Below are 20,730 nucleotides of genomic sequence, written 5' to 3'. Positions count from 1 at the left end.
GTTATTGCAATGACACTTGTGTGAGATTGATTAGCAATAACATCAATAACACTGCAGGAAAATATATTTGATAATTAAAAGGGGTTATATACAACATAAAACCGAAATCGCGACACTTAGAGCCACAAACTTGAGTCTCCGGTGATCAATTCTGCGCGGACCTGGCTCATCTCGAACAAGCCTAGTGGTTGACTGGTCCGTTGTGGGCCACTATACAAACATGGCGGTGCAACATGGAGATTTATAGTTTGTGATTATACACGGCCAAGCCGCCGGGTCCATGCAAGGTAGATAAGCATGAACAAAACTTTGGGGGACAGCATTGAGAACCTCCAAGAATGTCACCCCAAAAATAACAAGAAAAGTAACCAAAAAATTATCATTTTTACACTAATTTGAAAGACAAACCAGCCCCTCCTCCCTCTTTTCCTTTTAGGAATACTCCCACATGGTTAATCAGTATGCATGTCATTGACGTCGTCGGACCTTGGCGGTGAAGGTTTGAGTACCTGATTCACCTCGGCAGAGGGAGGAGGACAGAGGGCGGGATAAATTACTATAAATCTCACAAATCTTCATAACTTCCCTCAGTATTTTAATTTCTCTGTGTGTGTGTGTGTGTGTGTGTGTGTGTGTGTGTGTGTGTGTGTGTGTGTGTGTGTGTGTGTGTGTGTGTGTGTGTGTGTGTGTGTGTGTGTGTGTGTGTGTGTGTGTGTGTGTGTGTGTGTGTGTGTGTGTGTGTGTGTGTGTGTTTTTATTGACATTTTAAATGTTTTCCAGTGAGATATTAATAAGTTTAATAGTGATGCTACCCTACAAACAACAACATTTAGCCGAGTTATAGTTAAAATACACATTTTTAATCTGGTTCTAAATTTAAAAACAAACAGTTTTACGTAGGAAAACTATAGCTGATGCACACTTCAATATTTGATTATTTATCGCAAGGCTTACCGTCATCACAGTGTTATTGCACATCGCAGAATGTGTGAATATTGCACAGGCCCAATTAAATATTCATTTCTTGACGGTAGTGGGGATGCTGCAAGAGCTATGCCACTGGGAAAAATCCAGAAAAGCGTTTCCTGTTTCTATACACTGGCCTGATCACTCATCAATCATTACACATCAGATTTACAGTATGCTTTGCTGTTTAAGCTTATTGACTCCAAATCTTGTCAAAATCTGGATGGCCTTTACTCTCTCAGGTTTTTTAAATCAAAGCTGAACCCCTTTCTTTTTGATGCTGCCGTTCTTTCAATATTGTTCATATCTTACCGCACTGTAACTTTTACACTCATATTTTATCTGTTTTTATATTTTAAATCGATACTGAAGTTATATTGTTGAAAATTGGAACTGTATGACAATCTACACAAATATGCAAATACAAAACAAAAAAATACAGTATGTACTGAACTTTATGTGTAAATTTCTGACACAAAAGTCAGCTGATATCAGAGCATGTTAGATCAGTACAACACTTCAGTTAGATTTTGGTTAAGTTCTTGGTAAGAGTAGGTGCCATGGGGACATTAGTGACCATGTGCTGTGGTTACCATAGCTACTGCTCTTTGGACCCTGTCTTTGCAGGATGCTTTAACCATTAAGGGTGTAAGTGATCGTATTAGGCACTTCGTGGTCACCTCATTTTGTTATTAATGGAGTGGAAAATGGCCGTTCCACTGATTTGCTCCCCAGGCCCTGGCCACGTCAGTCTAAAGGCTGGTTCATGCTAAATTAACTTGAAAGTAACTTTGTTGCACACTACCTAAAACCTGAAATAACATTGATGCTGCAGCAGCACCTCCACGCAGGGCTCGTTGAACAAAAAGGAACTACATTGATTTGTCAGTTCTAGAGAAATTCATGATTGTTATCTCAGTAACTTGGCCTAAATTACATTTCTGCAATAATGAAAAAATACTTAATAAACAATTTATACTTTTATCGATCCCCAGTGGGGAAATTACAATTTACACTCTGTTTGTTAGTAATCGCTACACACAGGCATGAAATACACACATGCTCAGGACCTACTCATGCACAAATGGAGAGATGTCAGAGTGAGTGGGCTGCCAGCTGGACCAGTGCCCTGAGCAGTTGGGGGGACGGTGCCTTGCTCAAGGGCACCTGGCAGTGCCCAGGAGGTGAAGTGGCATCCATCCAGCTACCGATCCACACTCTGGGCTTTTGTCCGTTCGGGTCCTTGAACCAACGACCCTCTGCTTCCCGACCCAACTTCCTATGGGCTGAGCTATTGCCACCCAAGTTTGTAGTTTTTGTACTCTGTATTGTTTTTGTTCTTTCTTTTTTTGGTTGGTATTTTAGGCCTTTATTTGACATGACAGCTTAGGCCTGAAAGGGGAGAGGGGGAATGACATGCATCACAAGGCCGCAGGTCGGAGTGTGTCAAGGACAGAGCCTCTGTACATGCCACATACCACGGAGAGCTACCCAGGCGCCCCGTACTCTCTCTTCTGAATGAACACCAGTGTCTCCGTATCATTTTACCTGTTCCGTTCATCAGCCTTTAGCTGAAGGCTGTGTTTGACACCTGAGAGGCTGGGAGTTGTTTTGAGGATATTTTGTTTTTTCTTTTGGATCCTTCGTCTCCTGGGTTTCCGTACTGTATCCCTGCATTGGACTTACCTTTTTCTCTTCCCACAGGGCTGATACATGTTTGTCTCCACTCACCAGCTGTGACTCATCCGCAACCTCCTCATCTTTTCACCCATATGATATTGGCTGAGAGTTGTGATTGTGATCATTCCCAGTCTCCTTTTCTGTTTTTTTCTGCTAGCTCTTTTACCACTGTTGGTCAGCCTTGTTGGCTTTGGATGAATAACTGGTAGACATTGCCTAATGGCTTCAAAGTTCAAAAGACCCTTTGGTGAGTCTACGAAGTGGGAAAACACAAATGATTGACCATGGTGTACCTGGAGCTGTGGCGTTGACTTTCTTGTGTGAACAGTTTCATTTGTTTTGGAAATATGCATGCAAAATTTTCCAAACAAGGGCGCATTTTACATGATGGAGTATTTCCATAGGTGTTGCCAGTTGTATGCCCTCTGGTGTGCTACCTCATTTCAAATAGGTGTGTAGCAGCTAGGCTAGTTATTAGAAGTGTGCAAAAAAACGATTCGTATTCGAATCGCGATTCAAAATCGATTCATAGAATTCCAAAAATCAATAATTTTTTTCTTTTTATTGTGTGTCTACTGCAATATCAATATAGATAGATAGATGGATAGATAGATAGATACTTTATTGATCCCCAAGGGGAAATTCAAGGTTCCCGAAGCTTATAGACATCACACACAACATACACATACACATGGAACAACAGTGATGTTAAATTTACAAACAAATCCACATGAATAATTTGGTTATGAAATGAATAGTGTGTGTGTGTGTGTGTGTGTGTGTGTGTGTGTGTGTGTGTGTGTGTGTGTGTGTGTGTGTGTGTGTGTGTGTGTGTGTGTGTGTGTGTGTGTGTGTGTGTGTGTGTGTGTGTGTGTGTGTGTGTGTGTGTGTGTGTGTGTGTGTGTGTGTGTGTGTGTGTGTGTGTGTGTATGTATGTATATATATATATATATATATATATATATATATGTATATATATATGTATATGTGTGTATTTGTGTATATTGATATATGTGTGTGAGTGGATATATACATGTGTGTATGTACTGTACATACATACTTGGGGAAAGTAACTACATTTACAGACTGTGCATCCAGACATGTTTTGGATTTGAGTCAAATTGTGACTTTTTCTGAATCGTACATGCCTACTAGTTACGTAAAACGGTTGTAAATTATAATAACTTGTCAAATGCAATTTTATCCTATTTAAATAGGACTTTAAAAAAATATATAGTTTGACAAGTTGGTTCAGTGTCTGACAGCCATTTTTATTATATTCTAGAGAGAGAGCAGGACTGCAGGTTGGCATAGTGATCATCTTGAAGTACCTCTGTTGATGAACAATAGGAGTATCACAAAAAAGCAGATTTTCTTTATGTGTATTGCAAATCAGAAACAATCTGCAGGGGTGCACTGCTTTGCGAGAACATATAAGTAATTTTTTAGGTGGTGACAAATGTATCTCTAAATTGTAGAGGCTATAAAACAATTTTCAGCTCCAATGTTGGTGTTGAAAAAGAAACCTTTTGGTCACATTTAAGGAGAGACACCTAGGCTACCTTTGAAACTGGTCTATTGTAATTGTAATAGTATTGTTATACTGTTTTCAGGAAGAGGTACTTTTAGCTCTTAGATTGGTGCATAAACTCCAGTACTTCCCGATACCCTTACCAGCGGTTTAGGCAGTATCGGAGGTGGTACCGATACTGGTATCTCTACTGATAACATAAACCTAAAACTCTAAATGTTGCATACAAATTAGTTTTTTTTGGTTACTGAAATACAATTTATAGGCCTATATATACATTGTGTACATTTTTTTGTTATTATTTTTCTTTATTTCTCTGGATCGTCTTAGTGAATTGAAAGCTTCCTTGATCTTAGATAGAACATCAGATTTCAATGCCATAATGGGTTTAGGTCATTTTTTTTTTATATCCGTTGGGACTCATAAATCCCAAAGAGTTATTGTTTTTTTGTGATGCCCATTATGTCATAAAAATTTCTTTGCACAGTACAGTGGGACAGCAGCATATGTTTCCAACTTGCTTCCGCCCTTTTTGAAAGGCAGGATGGGAGCAGCCATTGCCCCATCCGGGGCCATGAATATCCCACACTTAAAAATAACCACAGGACCTGGTGGGATGATGATTGAGACATCAGCAAGGGTTGGCCACCCACTATCGAGCACTGTTTCCTAAAACCTGGCTGCCGGTCCTTACTGGTTCGTCTTGTTGCGTCAAGGACATTTTGGAAAGGAATTTGGCTCTGGTTGTATAGGAAACAACAAAGAATAACTTCCTTTTGGAGATGTATTGGCTGCCAGTGCAGGGTGACGCCACCATTGGCCTTTGTGTACCATGTATACCAGGAACTAGGAGTAGAAGGTTTTATGGGCCATATTATTTCTGTTGCACGTATTATGCAGTAGTCATGCCCATTAAGTTGTAGTACATTTTGTGGGCTTTCTGAATAATTGTTTTCAGAGGTGTGGTTCCATTTAGTGAAACTTCAACCACGTCTCAACAGTCAGAATATGGGTTGGATTCTTCATAGAACATGAAAGCAGTGAGACAGTAAGTAGAGGAGCAACTTCAGGAACAAGCAAATGTTTGGAGGCTAAACAGCAACACAGCAGATGTTGCAACATAAGATTACAAGAATAATTGTAATAATATTCACAGATTGAAGTACATTTTAATGAACCAAAAAGTCTCCGGCGGTCCTTGCAGACACAGACATCGCTGTCTTCTCCAGACGAAAGTGGCCACGGAGCTCCAGAGAGCCACAAAAACACTAATACATTAACAAATCTCTCCGCAGTCATCTGCTGTGTCAAATTCAGATGGTTATTTATTAGCAGTCAGTGTTTCACAATTGTTTTTAACAACTACTATATATGGTTTGTATATTCAATATTCAGTATTTATCCCCAGAACAAAGCCCTATAGGAGCCCTCCAGAAAGCTCAAGTACCTTCCCCATTTTCCTGTGTAGACATCCATTCCGGCAAACCGTTTGTATGGTCTGTTTAAACGCCACCACACTAGCCATCTCACAAGCCCGCTCTTGTATTGAGGGCACCCCTTCATTTCCCCATCCTCCTTAAAAAAATCTGTCTGGCTATCATTTGACTAGTTTGGACCGCTCTTCTTATGTGCTTATCTATTCCTCTGAGGATTGATCCATCTCCTAGAACAAATAATGTTGGGCTGAATGGAACCTGGGTCCCTGCGATCCGACATAGGTTATCATGTATCCCAGTCCAAAATTCCTGGACCTTATCACTCGAGCATAGGACATGAAGAAATTGGGCTGTCAGTGTTTCTAACGTTCATCAAATTGCTCTTAAAGTAATCCCAACGATAACTGCCGTTGTCGTTATAGTATATCGTGTAGACTCAACTGTCCACTTGAGTTTGAAGGATTTTTTAAAAACTATATATTTAGAGTTATTTTTTATCGTTCTTGCTGTGGACGGCCTTTTAGGGTGAAAAAATAATGGCAAAAATCATGGCTACCAAAATCTATTCTTGACCAAATCTCTGTCCAATACATAAACTAATATGTCCCATTTAACATTTAATGATTTCTGATATATTTGTAATTTGGCAATGCAACAAACAACATTTTTTCATACATTTATTTCAAGTCCCAGAGCCAGCAGCAAGGCACTGTAGCAACCATAAAACTGTGGATTTGAAAAGATAGTACCCTTTGAGTATATCTTGAACATTTTTAGAAACAATGTATGTGACTATACCACTCAGACTATATCATTATCTGGATTATTCTTGAATTTTGGGTTGGTACGAGTACATGTTTACATTCTAAAATGTAAAAAAAAAAAAAAAACTTCTCACACTGCCCATGGCTGCTGTACCTGTATTCAGCCTCTCTTTTCAATCAATCCTCCCGAAAAAGCCCAGTCTGCAGTCAATAGCCAGCGCGCTTCCTTGAATTTCTGGAGCCTTCGCGCTGTGTTTAAAATGTTCAAGCTAGAACCACTGCAACGGAGTATATAGCATGTCCCAGCAGTAAAGTGACCGGAGTTTGTTGAGAAATTACCAGCATTGAGATTGCTGTTATGTAGGATTAGCATGAAGCAACTTTAATTGTTAGAGTATGCTAACATTATATTGTAGTGGAACGAAGCAGCAATTTTTAACGTCAAAAATCACAGATAAAGGCTTCTGAACCAAACACTACCCAGTAATTTCTCTGTAAATAAAGGCTTTTAAACCAAATACTACTAACAGAAGAAGAGGGGAGAATATAAGGACACTGTCAGCCAAGGTAACATTGTTTCCTGTGGTTAACATGTAGTTACATGGGACACTGTTACCCCGCTGTCACATCCCGATGTAAGTCAAGTGCAGATTTGAGTTGCACATGCATCACTTTGTGACAAGTAGTATACAAGATGCTAACGAAAGACTGCTGTAATGTCAGTACAGTAAAATAGACCTTAAAGAAGTTTTTTTTCTGTTTTACTCTGCTATGTGGTTGCATAATGCTGCTTCAGTAATGATCTCTATGAGACATTCAGAATGGCATAGTTAATACTCCTCTTGATATAGCTCTGTATTTTTATTTGTAGGTAATCAGAATAGAATGCCTATATTGTCATACACAATTGCAGTACCCTTAAATCATCTTTTAGTTATACAATAGTCTTTGTCCCATGACATGACCAATCTTCACACTAAGCTCAGGGTCTAAATATATTGTAAGTTCAGGCAATATGGTGTAATATGCTTGTCCACAAGACGTTGAAATACATGAGTGGATTGCAAATTGGTTAAGCAGTCTATGCCAGAAGGTCTCTTCCTTTTAAACATCAGTCTTTTTCAATACCAGTCATTGTTAGTTCCCAAAACAGATGGGACTGCATCTACAAAAAAGCAACAGGAATTGGTATTTTCATCCTGTTCCACTTACAAATGTTTTTCATAATTATTATTCTATATAAGTTTTTTCATCGTTAACCTTTTCTTGGCTCTCTGCAGGGTAAATCCAGACAGCTAGCTAAACTGTTTGTACAATCTGAGTTTTCTGTTGCACGACTAAAACAACTTAAGACCGTACACATGTTCCAGCAAAACAAGTCCCTGCACAAGGATGTTTTGCAGAGGTGCCGTTGCTCCATAAGGCCCTTCGAACGATTGTGATTTGTTTAAAGAAGTACCAATAAACCAGAGCACGTTTTTTCTCACATGCTGGAATGCTGTGGGGACTAGCCAGACCCTCCTCCGCAGCGCTGTAGAGGAAGGTCTAGCTAAACGAGACTAGGGTTAGGTTGAACCATTATATCTACAAATGTTAGGTAGCTCAATAGCATTGTAATAGAGACTTTAGCATGAAATGCTACGGTCACAGAGGAACAATTCTCTACCTAATGTGTGACAGTGAATGTTATTGCCACAGTCGATGCAATCTCTGAGGGACTTCTAATTATGACAATGGAGCTGGTGCATATCATGCTCCAATTACTATTTCTGACAGCTCTATTTTGAATCAGCATACAACAGGCATCCCTCCTTGTTAAGCACAAGCAATGAAATCAGTTACTGCTGTTCTACAATCGCAAAACCTGGTTGTACGAATGTTTTCTGTAGAAATGCAAATGAGAACCCCACAATTGTTGAGCAACAGCCACTGTTTTTGTTAACTGTCTAGCCTGTGAAATGAAATGAAAGTGTTATACAACACAAAGCCTTCTGTGACCACACAAATGTTGGGCCCAATGAAAGCCTGTGCCCGCCCCCAGATGTAATCCTCTTTCATAGGAGTGATAAGAGAGACAGAGACAATCTCATAAAAAGGGTTTTTTTCTTCCAATGTTTTCAATGAGCACAGTCTGTGCAGTGGAGATATTTTTGGTCTCGTGAAGGGAGTGTGAAGAAAACCGACGTGGGCAGCCTTGTTTTTTTTACCCACATGCATACACCTACATTTAATCATTTGCCTGTAAATATAACTCAGGGTTAAAAATAAACCCTGCACGGAAATCCTGCAGGCTAAATCCTACATGGTTGATTATGGTCCTGGTGACAAGGGCCAAAAGCCAGATTCGTCTGAAGCATTGGATTTTGAAACTGTCAACTACAAAAGTTTGGAATTGAAAGTCAATTTTACACTGTATTTTGTTAGGCAAAGTTTTTGTGTATGGATGCGTATGTTTAGATACCGTTTCAAAGTTAAGTAGTTTGGCAAGTTTATATTCCTCCAAGGATTTATGATGAAGTAAAATTGTTACTGAAACTGATCATATCAGTACTAGTATCAAAAAATGTCAAAACAAAATCCAGTCATACCAGTGATGTAGAATACACAAGCGTCATACTGGTTCCATTCCCACTATTCCCACATGTACAGGTCAGGAAAATATTAATATACATTTTAAAACTACATTTTTGTCACACCTTTAAACCAAGTTTGTTAAAATGTTATCCTAAAGTAAGCTGTTACTCTATTAAAACAAGAGAAACAGCCATGTAATAAGGAAAGAAAAAATATTGCGTGCTGGATTTAAAAAAAGGCAATATGTAGCACAGTGTGAGCTATGCAGATCAAGTGAGATGAAACCACAGTAATTGTTGTTTTAGCTATGTTTTGGAAAAGTACAGTGGAACCATTCAAACAACTGTGCTGGAAGTCAAAGGATGAAGCCATGGCGGCGTAGTGGTGGGTCTCCAACGCCTGGAGAGGTACTGCTCCTATTACCGGTGTAGACACAAGGGGTCACAACAACATAGGTCGACTGAGCTCAGATCATCACTCATATTCCATAATCTGTTATGGTTGTCATTTATACCTTTGCTGATGTAGGATCAGTTCTTAGAACACACGGGCATCTAAACGTCCCAAACTGGTTCATTCCAAGATCCATCAGTTCTGATTTCCTGACATACTTTAGATATGAGTCACACCAGTGTTATGGAAGTCAGGAAAGCACTGTGCCTGGACATGCTTGGTATGTTTGAGAATGGTGATCATTTTGAAGAAAGGGTAATGGCGCCCTCTATTGTTCTTGAACAGACACTGCTATTATCATGGGATTAGCTGAATTTAATACGGTTGCTCGCCCATGTTATGTATCTTCTACCCGACCCCACTCTAGATTTTATTTTTAAAGCACACTGCACATTGTCAAGACTTACTGCATCCAAACATCTTCTTGAGGTTGGACCCCTAAACCCCCTGCCAAATACGTGCACCTAAGTCTTACACAAACCTAAGTTTGTCTTACACAAAGCTAGGGAAAACAAGTCTTGTTTAGATGCACATTGAAGAAGATTGTTGCTAAACGCTGCAAAAAAGGAACCACAAAGAGTTATTAATTGTGGAGTAGAGCTAATTAAAGAGCTCAGCTGGCAAAACGTGTTTGATTTTAACCCAATACACTTCGAGTCATAGGCTGATGTAAGAAGACACATAACTTGAAGCTCTAACAGTTGGACTGGCCTCATGGTCAGTGAGGCCATTTTCTACCTTTTTAATTGGACATCATGTTTGGAGAAAGCCAAAAGATGTCTTAATTCCATACTATCTGTAATTGTGTTGGCAGCTATCTCTTGAGTTGGTGTCATTTGACTCCATTATTGTCCTGTGTAATTGTGTAATGGGCAAGAAACATGAGACAACTTTAAAGACTTTGCTCTTACATCTGTGCAATCACTTGTTCTCTCATGCCAATCCTGTTTTCCAGAATTTAGGAACAAATATAGGAGGGTTTTTATGAAGCAGAGTTTGTCTCCTAGGTCTTCCAAAATTACTGGACCTACTGCTCACAGAACTCTTATGGGATGTAGTCTAGCACAGAGTGCACATTTAGTTTCCAAATCCCCCTCATCTGTCAAAAAGCTTTAGATTTTCTATCTTGAAAGATAGTCTAATCTCCCAACAGACACAGAGTAGCACATGAATGACAGCATTGTATTCAAGTTTGCACTACTGTTACCAATAAGTCAATTGACACGACTAGGTCTGCAACTTATGCTTTTTTAATCATTGATAGATCTTTCTATTAAAAAATAAAAATAAAAATTGTTTTTCTATTATTGCCTTATTGTTTAGTAAAAAAGAAAATCACAAATTAGCCTTCTACAGCCCTAAGTGAGAGTAAAAGTGATGCCTTCAAACTGTTTGTTTTTTGGATCAACAGTTTAAAACCCCAAAGGTATCCAGTTTCTAATGATGAGAAAAACAGGACGTGCTTACATTTCAGAAGCTGGGAACTTTGAAAATGATTTACAGAGTATTCTGTTATAACATTTGTTTGTCTTTCAATTAAATAATACATTTCACCTCTTGTTACCACTAGCATTTCCTTTAGAGACTTAAACATGGTCAACAAAGGGCAACAGCCTTTAAAGAACCATTTCTTTTTGATAAGCTGAAAAGCAATTTGAACATAGTTTTTTTTTTTTAAACAATAAAAAAAAAGAAATCAGAAACCATTGGCTTTGAAGCTAAAAGCGTGTATGGCTTTGTACAACAAGGCATCACTGTTCTTTATATATCCACTGTTGTTTATTTTTGCATATTCAAACTGGTCACTAGAACACACACACACACACACACACACACACACACACACACACACACACACACGCCAAGTTCTTTACTCCCAAACTCCAGTCCATAAAATTCACTCCTACATCCTCTGGGTGGAGCCATACAGTCACTGATAAATTCAGCTTAGCTGTAGATTTACTACACAGGTTTGTTTACAGTCTCTCCTGAAACAAACTAGTTTTTCTTAGAGTTGTGTGTCATAAACATGATATTAATTCAGTGGATTCCACCTTTGTAGTACACAGCTGTAAATTAAGCTTCCTGAGTATGGACCTTTGGATGACTTATTGGTATTATAAGCACATATAGGCTGTTAAATGCAAGGCGTGATATGTAACGCTACCATGCACAGCAACAACTGTCCTATTGTCAACCGAGGTCAGGTTACTTAATCAAGTAAAGGAAATTCCATTTTTCTTCTTTTTTACATCACATACTTAACTGTGGTTTGATTTAAAAGGCATTAACACACATTAGAGGATAAATGTAAAACCTCTGGGCAAACGAGAGTAGTGAGTTTTTTGTGGTATTTGAGGCAGTATTAAATAGTTTGCAAAAGCCACATCAAAGACGTGCAGACTTTTGTCTGGGGTTGATGAAAGATTAGCATCTATTGTGTCTTGTTCAGTCTTTTTCACTACTGTAATACCAAAGTGAAAGTGGCCAAATGCATATGAAATGTCTATGTATGGAAGTAATTGACTCCTATCAAAACCAATAACTTTGAGATATGTAGATATGCTGTTGTGCCCTCTCTTTTTCTGTTCTTGATACCTTTTTACAAACTGTATTTTCCTTTTACAGGATTGACATTACATAGGGATTTCACAAAATACTTTGCAAGAGGGACCAGACCTCCATAATCTACCTGATCTTTTCATAGCAGGTTGACATCAGGTGCTTTCTTTCAATTTTATTTTCTCTAGACCTCTTGACTATTTTCTGACATAGAGGTATTTTTCCAACCCCGTGACAAACACAGTCATCCACAATTGGTAGGCTGGATTGTCTCTCTCTCTCTCTCTCTCTCTCTCTCTCTCTCTCTCTCTCTCTCTCTCTCTCTCTCTCTCTCTCTCTCTCTTCTCGTGCAGGCAGGCCTCAGGAAGGGCTTAGAGTACCTCTGAATGAAGTTGGACTGTGCAGTATCATAGGTAGGCCTGTGATGGATCATGGCACAGTTGGCCTCCGTCTGTTCTTTCCTGTCTTTGACTAAATAAACGTTTCCCTCTGTGCTCAGTCGTTTATTAAAGCTCCTTTCCGCAATACTGCCACATGCACATCTATCCATCAGCCTGGGCTCTTTGCGTGTGTGTGCGTGTGTGTGTGTGTGTGTGTGTGTGTGTGTGTGTGTGTGTGTGTGTGTGTGTGCGCGTGTGTGTGTGTGCGCGTGTGTGTGTGTGCGTGTGTGCGTGCGTGCGTGTGTGTGTGTCTGTGTCTTGTCTGGTGTCCAAAATGATTTTGTCGTTGTCATTTGCCATAATGATTGTTTGCACAATTTTGTGATTATGTGCAACATTTACATTTATCTGACTGAGTCTACTATGGTGAATCTTTCATGAGGATTATTTGCCACTGTGTTACTAGAATCACAATTAAGGTAAATGTAGTCAGATGCTTGTTTTACTCTGCTATGTGGTTGCTTGATGCTGCTTCAGTAATGATCTCTATGAGACATTCCGAATGTCATAGTTAACACTCCTCTTGGTATATCTCTGTATTTTTATTTGTAGGTAATTAGAATAGAATGCCTATATTGTCATACACGAGTGCAGTACCTGTGCAAAGAGATTGATGCAACCCCTTTACAGTGTCGACAATAAATATTAAAGTATAAGAGTATAAAATATAAAAAAATATAGGTAGTACAGATAAAAAAGAGGGGGGGGGGGGGCTGGTGCACAGTCCTGAGAGCAACTATATACATATATTAAATAGCTTTGTATACACATTGTGTGAAAAGTAGTTAAGTATTAACAACAAATAAATAACTATTGCACTGTAATGAAATGGTTAAATACTAAATATTGCACTGTATTAAATTGCACAGAATTCCAGTGTCCTTTCAGGTATTCTATAACAGTATTGCACAGTAGGAGGGAAGAAGAAAGTGCGGGGCCGGGGGTAGGCTGTGGAGTGAAGTCAGTGCATGTGTGAGTTCAGGGTGGTTATGGCCTTTAGTATCATATATTTACTTTTATGCCTGTCCCTGTAAAGACAGAGGATGGGCTTGTAGGATGTGATACGTTTTTGTCCCCTTTGAAGTAGAAAAGACATGTGGAGTCCATTGAGTTTAGTGAAACGCTCCCTGTGTGGGATTTAGTCGTACAGTTTATATAGTGGTAGCCTTTACACGGGTCTCTGATTCAGCCCGTTGCTTTTTCTATCTTCACCATCTTTCACACACACATGTACACGGCGCTCAGAAAGTATGAGGACAGTGACACATGTTTTGTGGTGTTGGATCTGTACTCCAGAAGATTGGATTTGAAATGCAACCTGATCTGAGTGATTCAATCACAAGGAGAAGGCTCTAAGTACAAGTGGGAATGCACCCAGGACGTATTGAGGACACATTGAGATCTGATCACTCAGACCACATTCAAAAGGTGGTTTGGGCCATATGGGACCACATTCTTTCAGCAGAGTGTATGCGTAACTACCTACTCAATCAAAGTTCTTCTCATTTCTAAAAAAACAAGTCGTGTGTTTTGGATGTTGTTGTCATACTGCTGGTGATTGCTGTTTTGTTTAGTTTTGTTTTGTTTTGCTGTCTGGAGCTCTGTACAATATCATATTTTTAGTTTAATAAAACGTTCAGAAATGAATGAATATAAAAGATATTACTACAGATACTACTGTTCTTACTTCGCAATAAAAGTCCCCCATTATTTTGTTATTTAAAGGCTTAAATTATGAAGCAGCAAAATATGGAAATATTGGGTCTTTATCAGCATAGGTCCTATAAGTGAACATGAAAAGTATTTGTTTTGACCTCCTTCTTTACTGCCTGACCAACTGCAGTGGTTTTTCATTCGTCATCACACGTTTCCAATGATTTATGTGAGTAACAACTGGCTTTTAAATTTTTATTTTGTATATCCTTTGTCATCTTCCCTGGTGATGATGTGATGATCTTGTCTGGTGTTTAGAATCATTGTCTTGATGCATTAACCTACCTTTTCATGGGCTGTGTATAAAAAGGGCTTCTGCGCGTAACATAGAGTTAATCCTGCATGTCTCTACGACGTATAGACCGCCAATCAACCGGCATTTTTAGATCTTGGTTGAAGTAGGCTGCAAGCTAAATGGCTCACTGACACTTTGTAAGATTTACTCCCCAGGTATTGGAATTTTGTATTAAAAGACCAGGCATTTTTAGATACTCGATACCAAGGAGAAAAAAAATATTGAAGCTGGTACCTTGCCCTAATTACAGGTCCGCTGGGTGTAACTGAGCCACAGTGATCCTCTCTGTCTCCTAGCCGGTCAACCCGCTAGTTACTCATCAATAATACCTGTATATTAGATTAACACATGTTTAGTATTCATTTTGGAACTGGCTGTGTAAGCTTATCACTGGATAATCTAAATGAACACCAGTAATGCAGGCATCATCACTCATTGAAGCATCTCCCATACTATGATTCTTGCAAACGAACATATAACACCTGTATCACACAGTGAAGGAATACAGCCTTGCTCCCACAGCTTCACTTGGGTGGGTTTGGACCAATGGAGGAGACAAATCTGGTTCCGTTTTACTATTACATAAGCACCTTGAGACTAGTTGTTTAGTAGGAAAAAAGAGAGTGGATCCAAAAGCAAACGTTGTGTAAACAGTTCTCGTTGTGGTGTGTGATTGTCTTTTACTCACAGCAAAGGCCATTTTATCTAGCCACCCCTCAAACCCCAAACAATCCTATCTCAGCGCAATTAGTTGGAGGTGAATGGGTTTAGATGGAGGGTTGAGGGGGAGCTGTTTAAAATTGGAGCCAGTAACAGACCGCCTATTATGGAGAGGACCCCCTCAAATGCTGGCTAAACAATGTACCTAAACCAAACAGCAGGCAATGATAAGAAGCATTTGCCAGTAAGATAGACTTAAACTAGCAATGATGGGGTGGGAAGAGGTAGGTGAAAGTAGAAATGAGGTGTTTGAGGATGGACCTACAAAGAATCCGCCAGTCACAACTGAGGGGCCCAAAGCGTGTGATTATTAATTACTGATGGCTTCCCAGCCTTTGAAAATCAGGGGGCCGCAGACATCAGATGTGTGGAAGAGGCAGAGGACCGAAAGGCCTGTCATTACCATCACAGAAAACAATGCTCGAATTTGGCTGTCATGCATTTTTGCCTAATTGACTGTTTTGATGCAAGTTTTTTTTTTCTCCTAGTTTGTTTTTGAGGGGGCAATGATGCCTCCCCAGTCTTGGTGAGGAGAACTTGGTGGGCTTTCAGCTTCACCCAGCAAGAACCTTCCGGAGGTTCTTTGATGGCAAGAAAAGCCACTGGAGACCTCAGGGGCCTCATTGGCCTCCATTTATGTATCGGCACCATAATGTCATTTTTGATTCCTGACAAGAAATGAGTGAGGAGGAGTAGTGCTTGAAAGGCATACAGTGTCTCTAAGTGAATGTATGCGCTATAGTGTGTGCAGGGTGGTACTTTTTGTGTGTGTGAGGCTGCAGTGAAAGGGGGAGGCCAGGGACCCACAAACCACATGAGGGGTCTCCTAATTTGCATAATTAACTGTTGACACTAACTGTGCTTAATGAAGGCCTATTGAAGTCATTGACCCTTTTACACAGCCAGCCCCTGGGAATGAGACGGAGGCTCACCCGACAAAGGCTAAAACAATGTGTTAACTTCCGACAAACGCGCCGAAATGCCCCAAAGCCTCAAAGTTTCATGTGCCATGAAAGAGTTTATGGTACAGGACGACCTGCGATTTCCCAGACCTAAAATACTACCAGATGTTTCTCTGGTGTCTTATCCCTCAATTATTTTTTTTATTCTACAGAATTTGCTAATCGCCAATTTTCTCACATACGCGAGAACATTTTAAGATGCGTAACAGTATCAGTGCAATTTTAGACAAGAACTTCTTTCCAAAGAACACTGATTGCACACAATGTTTTGTGGAAAGATTATACAAAAGATTGTAAGCAATAGTGATTTCTCTTTCCAAAGAACACTGATTGCACACAATGTTTTGTGGAAAGATTATACAAAAGATTGTAAGCAATAGTGATTTCTATCAATCTGTAATGTTTTTGGAAAAATGTTATTTGTATGGTGAGAGGGAAGGTCTACTTTCTTAATTTGTGTCTTTGTTTTCTTTGTGTAGGTCTTTTTAGATGAAACCGTTCAGCATTAGATGCCAGAGTATTTTGTTATTTAATCTATTATGTTTTAAAGAAAAACAATGTAATATTCTACAGTATTGTAAATAATTGCCAAAAAAAGCATTTTTGACCGTCCTCTAGGCCTGTATGGTTATCTAGATTCACCCAGTTCACGACTACATTTTTAAATAACTTAGAGTTTTTTTCTTTTTTTGTCATTTTGTGGATTGTCTTTTAATTTTACGAGCCAACTGCATCACAAATGCTACTAATTCTGTGAGTTTTAAACCTAGATGACATAGATAAAATAACATGGATAAAAAAGGTTTCAAGCGATGCTCTCCCTTCTCGTCATTGAAGCTTCTGTGTTTACAAGCTTGTGGCGATGCACAAAAAGATGTGCGAAAGAAATCTATTTGGCACGGTTAAATTGTTATGTTTTCACCATGTTATAAATGTAAGTCTATAGCATATTGCATGTTACTAAAAAAACAAAACAGGAACGCTGTGATTGCACATGAATATACTGGTATGTATTATAATGTTGTTTGTAGGGAACATGTCTTTGGGTTGCATGTATACATCTATTATTAAAGAAGGGTGGTACCAGCCTTTTTTTGGTCATTAAAATGCCAGAAATCAAGTGAAAGCCAACAGTGTGTAAACTAGAGGTGTGTGTGTGTGTGGTTTGAGAGGGCTGTGGCCTGTGACTCTGTTGTGGAAAACACACGTTAACAACACTGACAGGCCACTTAGCATGTGGCTGTGATCCCTTTAAATACAGCCCTGTTAATAGGTTTCACTGCTTAGTATTTCTGTTGAAAAAAAATAGCAACATCTAACCTACATTTTCACTATATCTCATGAATTTTAAGGACTCTGTGTAAACTGGGCACCGAATGGTCCATCTGCTTACAAGACACTGAAAAGCTCTTCCTGACCTGGGAGGACATACTGTAGCAGCAGAGGAAAGATGTTAAGGCACTATTTTATTTTGGGTTGCAATAAGGAGACAAAAGGCATCTGCCATCAATGAATTGTCAAATGTCCCCACACTTAAACGGAATCCAGCTGTCTTTGTCTTATGACTAATTTCTTCTTATGCTGCTGAAACCACTTTGCGCGTCCGTAATGTCTAACAATACTCAAGGGTCATGACGCTTCCTTTCCTGAAATTGTCCCACTGTTTGTGGTTCCTATTAATGGCTTTGCTATTTTTTTGGTCTTAAAAGCTTCCAGAGTTCTATCACAATCCCTGTTCAGAGTTTGGGGAACAGAGGGATTCTATTTCCATTTCTATAGTTTGGCATAGATTACCCCCAAAAAACTTTTCACTTCATCTGCCTCCTCTCTGCACAACTCGACATGTTCAACAAGGTCATTGGGGATGTTATGAATGATCGTTGTAGCCTGGCCTTTTTGTAGTCTGTGATGTGAGGAATAGTTCTCTCTATTACAGAATCCAACATTTTCCAAATCCTGTGAGAATCTATTTTCATTGAAAAGGCTTTTCCAGTTTGCCCCTCCCCCACTCATCAACCTAATTCATTCCTACCGCACAATGTATAAAAACTGATTTATTGTTTAATTGGTCCCCATCAGGGTTTTTTTTTTGTCTCAAAGGGGCCTAGAAATGGTTGATGAGGAGGGGTCTTTCACGTTTAATGACAATGTCCTTAAGCGTGGAACTTTCCCACACTTGTTTCAGGAAGAATGGGGCCCTTAGATTTGTTTTTATCAAAAATTGAGTTAGTCGTCGATAGATAGATAGATGCTGTATGAAAATGTGGCATAACTGATCTAAGTGGGACAAGTACCCTCCCCATCCACCCACCCTTTTTATGTCTATGAGATGGGGCGCCCCCCACCCCCCTTGGTTCTTGCACACTGATTTCAGGGCCTTCAAAAGGGGGCCCCTCATGCTTTGATCCTCTACATGGCTGCAGAAAAACATCTTTTTGCCCTACACTGTGCCCAGGAAACCAAAAGTTTTGCCGCCGCCGTATGCTAATGTAGCCAAGCAAATCACCCTTCCCGGTTACAAGATTTATATACCATAATGGCACCCAGTGGTACCCCTCAACCCCTCAATACTGTGGCCCCCTTATCTACCCTTTGGATGTCCCATGGAGCAAAGGTGTCTTCTGTCTGTGAATGCAACTGCCTTGCCACCAGCTCAGCTTCTTGCTTTCTTCTACAAAAAGAGGGTAACATGAAAACTTAATGCTGTCCTCATTATTCTCTACCTAATGTACTTTTCCAGTAAATGCCGGGACACACACACACACAGGAGCTCTAAGGTAGGGTCCAGACAGATAAATGTGTCTGGGGAGGGCAGGGGGGAGCGTTGGCCTCTTAGTCCCCTCAGCATGTCTAGTGGACCAGATTCTTTTATATTACATTTCCCCTACATATATCTTGCCCATCAACCCCTTTCATCTTTTACCCTTCTTTCTTTTAAAACTTCAAAAAATATTCCACATCCATCTATCATCCCTTATTTTGCTTTTCTTCCTTTCAGGCTAATGGAATTTCAATTTTAATGGTGTGTGTGTGTGTGTGTGTGTGTGTGTGTGTGTGTGTGTGTGTGTGTGTGTGTGTGTGTGTGTGTGTGTGTGTGTGTGTGTGTGTGTGTGTGTGTGTGTGTGTGTGTGTGTGTGTGTGTGTGTGTGTGTGTGTGTGTGTGTGGGTACACGGAGGTTATGAACTTTGTTGATGAGGGGACATTCGTACATTTGTGTAAGCAGTAAGCTATGGGGAACATTGTCTACCATAGTCTACACTATGGCCCACTCCTGGCCCCTCTGAATGGAACAAACATGGAGCTTGTGCTGTGCTGGTTGAACTCTTCAGAGCTCTTGTATCTGTAGCAGGTACCATGTGAACTCTTTTCTGGCTCGTTGAGGGGGAACATTGTCTTTTTAAAGGCAGTAACACAAAAGAAAATCGATTTGAGTTCAACTAAATATCGTCACACTCTCCTTGAAGTTTTCTGAGTGACATAACACTGTCATGAACATACGTCTGCACGATTATGGCCAAAATGATAATCACAATTATTTTGATCAATATTGAGATCACGATAAATGATCACGATTTGATGATTTTAACCAAAACTGATTTTATTGTCACATAGGCTATTTATAACTGCTTTCACATCCATAATGTGCAACATTCTCATACATGTTGAAGTTGTATGTTACATACATACAGCTGCAACACATGTAAATGAAAATTATCTGAAATAAATAGTCTAGGATATATTTAAAAAAGAATGAAAAGAAAGCTCCTTCACTTGTTTTCAACAATAACTGATTTTAAAGAGCTAGGTAGAGAGGGGGTTAGCGATGGCCTGAAGCGTACGCTGCTCACAGAGTGACGGCTGACTCATTATGAATGGGCCCAGCACGGGTCGAATGGCGGGTCAGCGAAGTTACACACGCCGTGTGTATAAAATGACTGTATCATCACTGCGCGGCATTTTTATGAACTATGATATTCTGGCCATGGATCAAATCTCTCGCCCTGGTCCAGCAGGCTCCGTCTCACGCTATTATTCCACAAACTGAAGTTAGTTGGATTTAATAACTTCTTCTTCTGTGTTTTTCACTATGGCCGCCACAATTACAAGTTGCAAGCAGAAACACTGGTACAAATACAGGTTTGCCGCACCCTTGAGCCCTGTGAGCTAACAGACACGAACTAGCAATGGTCACTGCTGTTGTCTGAAAAACAACACAGATGGGACAAAATGTTGCGTTTACTAGTAAACTGGTAAACCTTGTGAACAACGTATGACGTATTTTATGTCTGGCACAAAAGCACTCTAAAACTTGCCCCGGCAACTGCCGTTTTAGCTCAGTGGAAGCATGTTCACGTAGCCGCAGCTACTCAGAGTTGCCAGCATTGATTTGTGTCGGGTATTTTGCAATTGAAAGTACATGCATGTTTATGGTGATTATGATTAATGTAAAGAATCACCGGAATGCTCCTTTAAGGATGCTAAATAATGTAAAACATTCAAAAAGGGCAGATTTTGGTGCTGTGCTTCTTTTTAGGTGTGTGTGTGTGTGTGTTTGTCTGCGTGTGTGTGTGTGTGTGTGTGTATGTATGTATGTATGTATGTGTGTGTGTGTATATATATATATATATATATA

General features: G+C 39.7%; 1 protein-coding gene across 3 annotated transcripts in view; it reads left to right on the top strand.

Moving 5' to 3' along the window:
• Positions 1-20,730, top strand: part of arl15a (ADP-ribosylation factor-like 15a) — a 108,495-nt gene that overhangs the window by 7,593 nt on the left and 80,172 nt on the right. The window lies entirely within an intron of this gene.

Source organism: Etheostoma cragini, chromosome 5 (genome assembly GCF_013103735.1).
Source record: "Etheostoma cragini isolate CJK2018 chromosome 5, CSU_Ecrag_1.0, whole genome shotgun sequence".
In the NCBI taxonomy this organism is placed as follows: domain Eukaryota; kingdom Metazoa; phylum Chordata; class Actinopteri; order Perciformes; family Percidae; genus Etheostoma; species Etheostoma cragini.
This window is presented reverse-complemented; position numbering and strand designations above follow the sequence as displayed.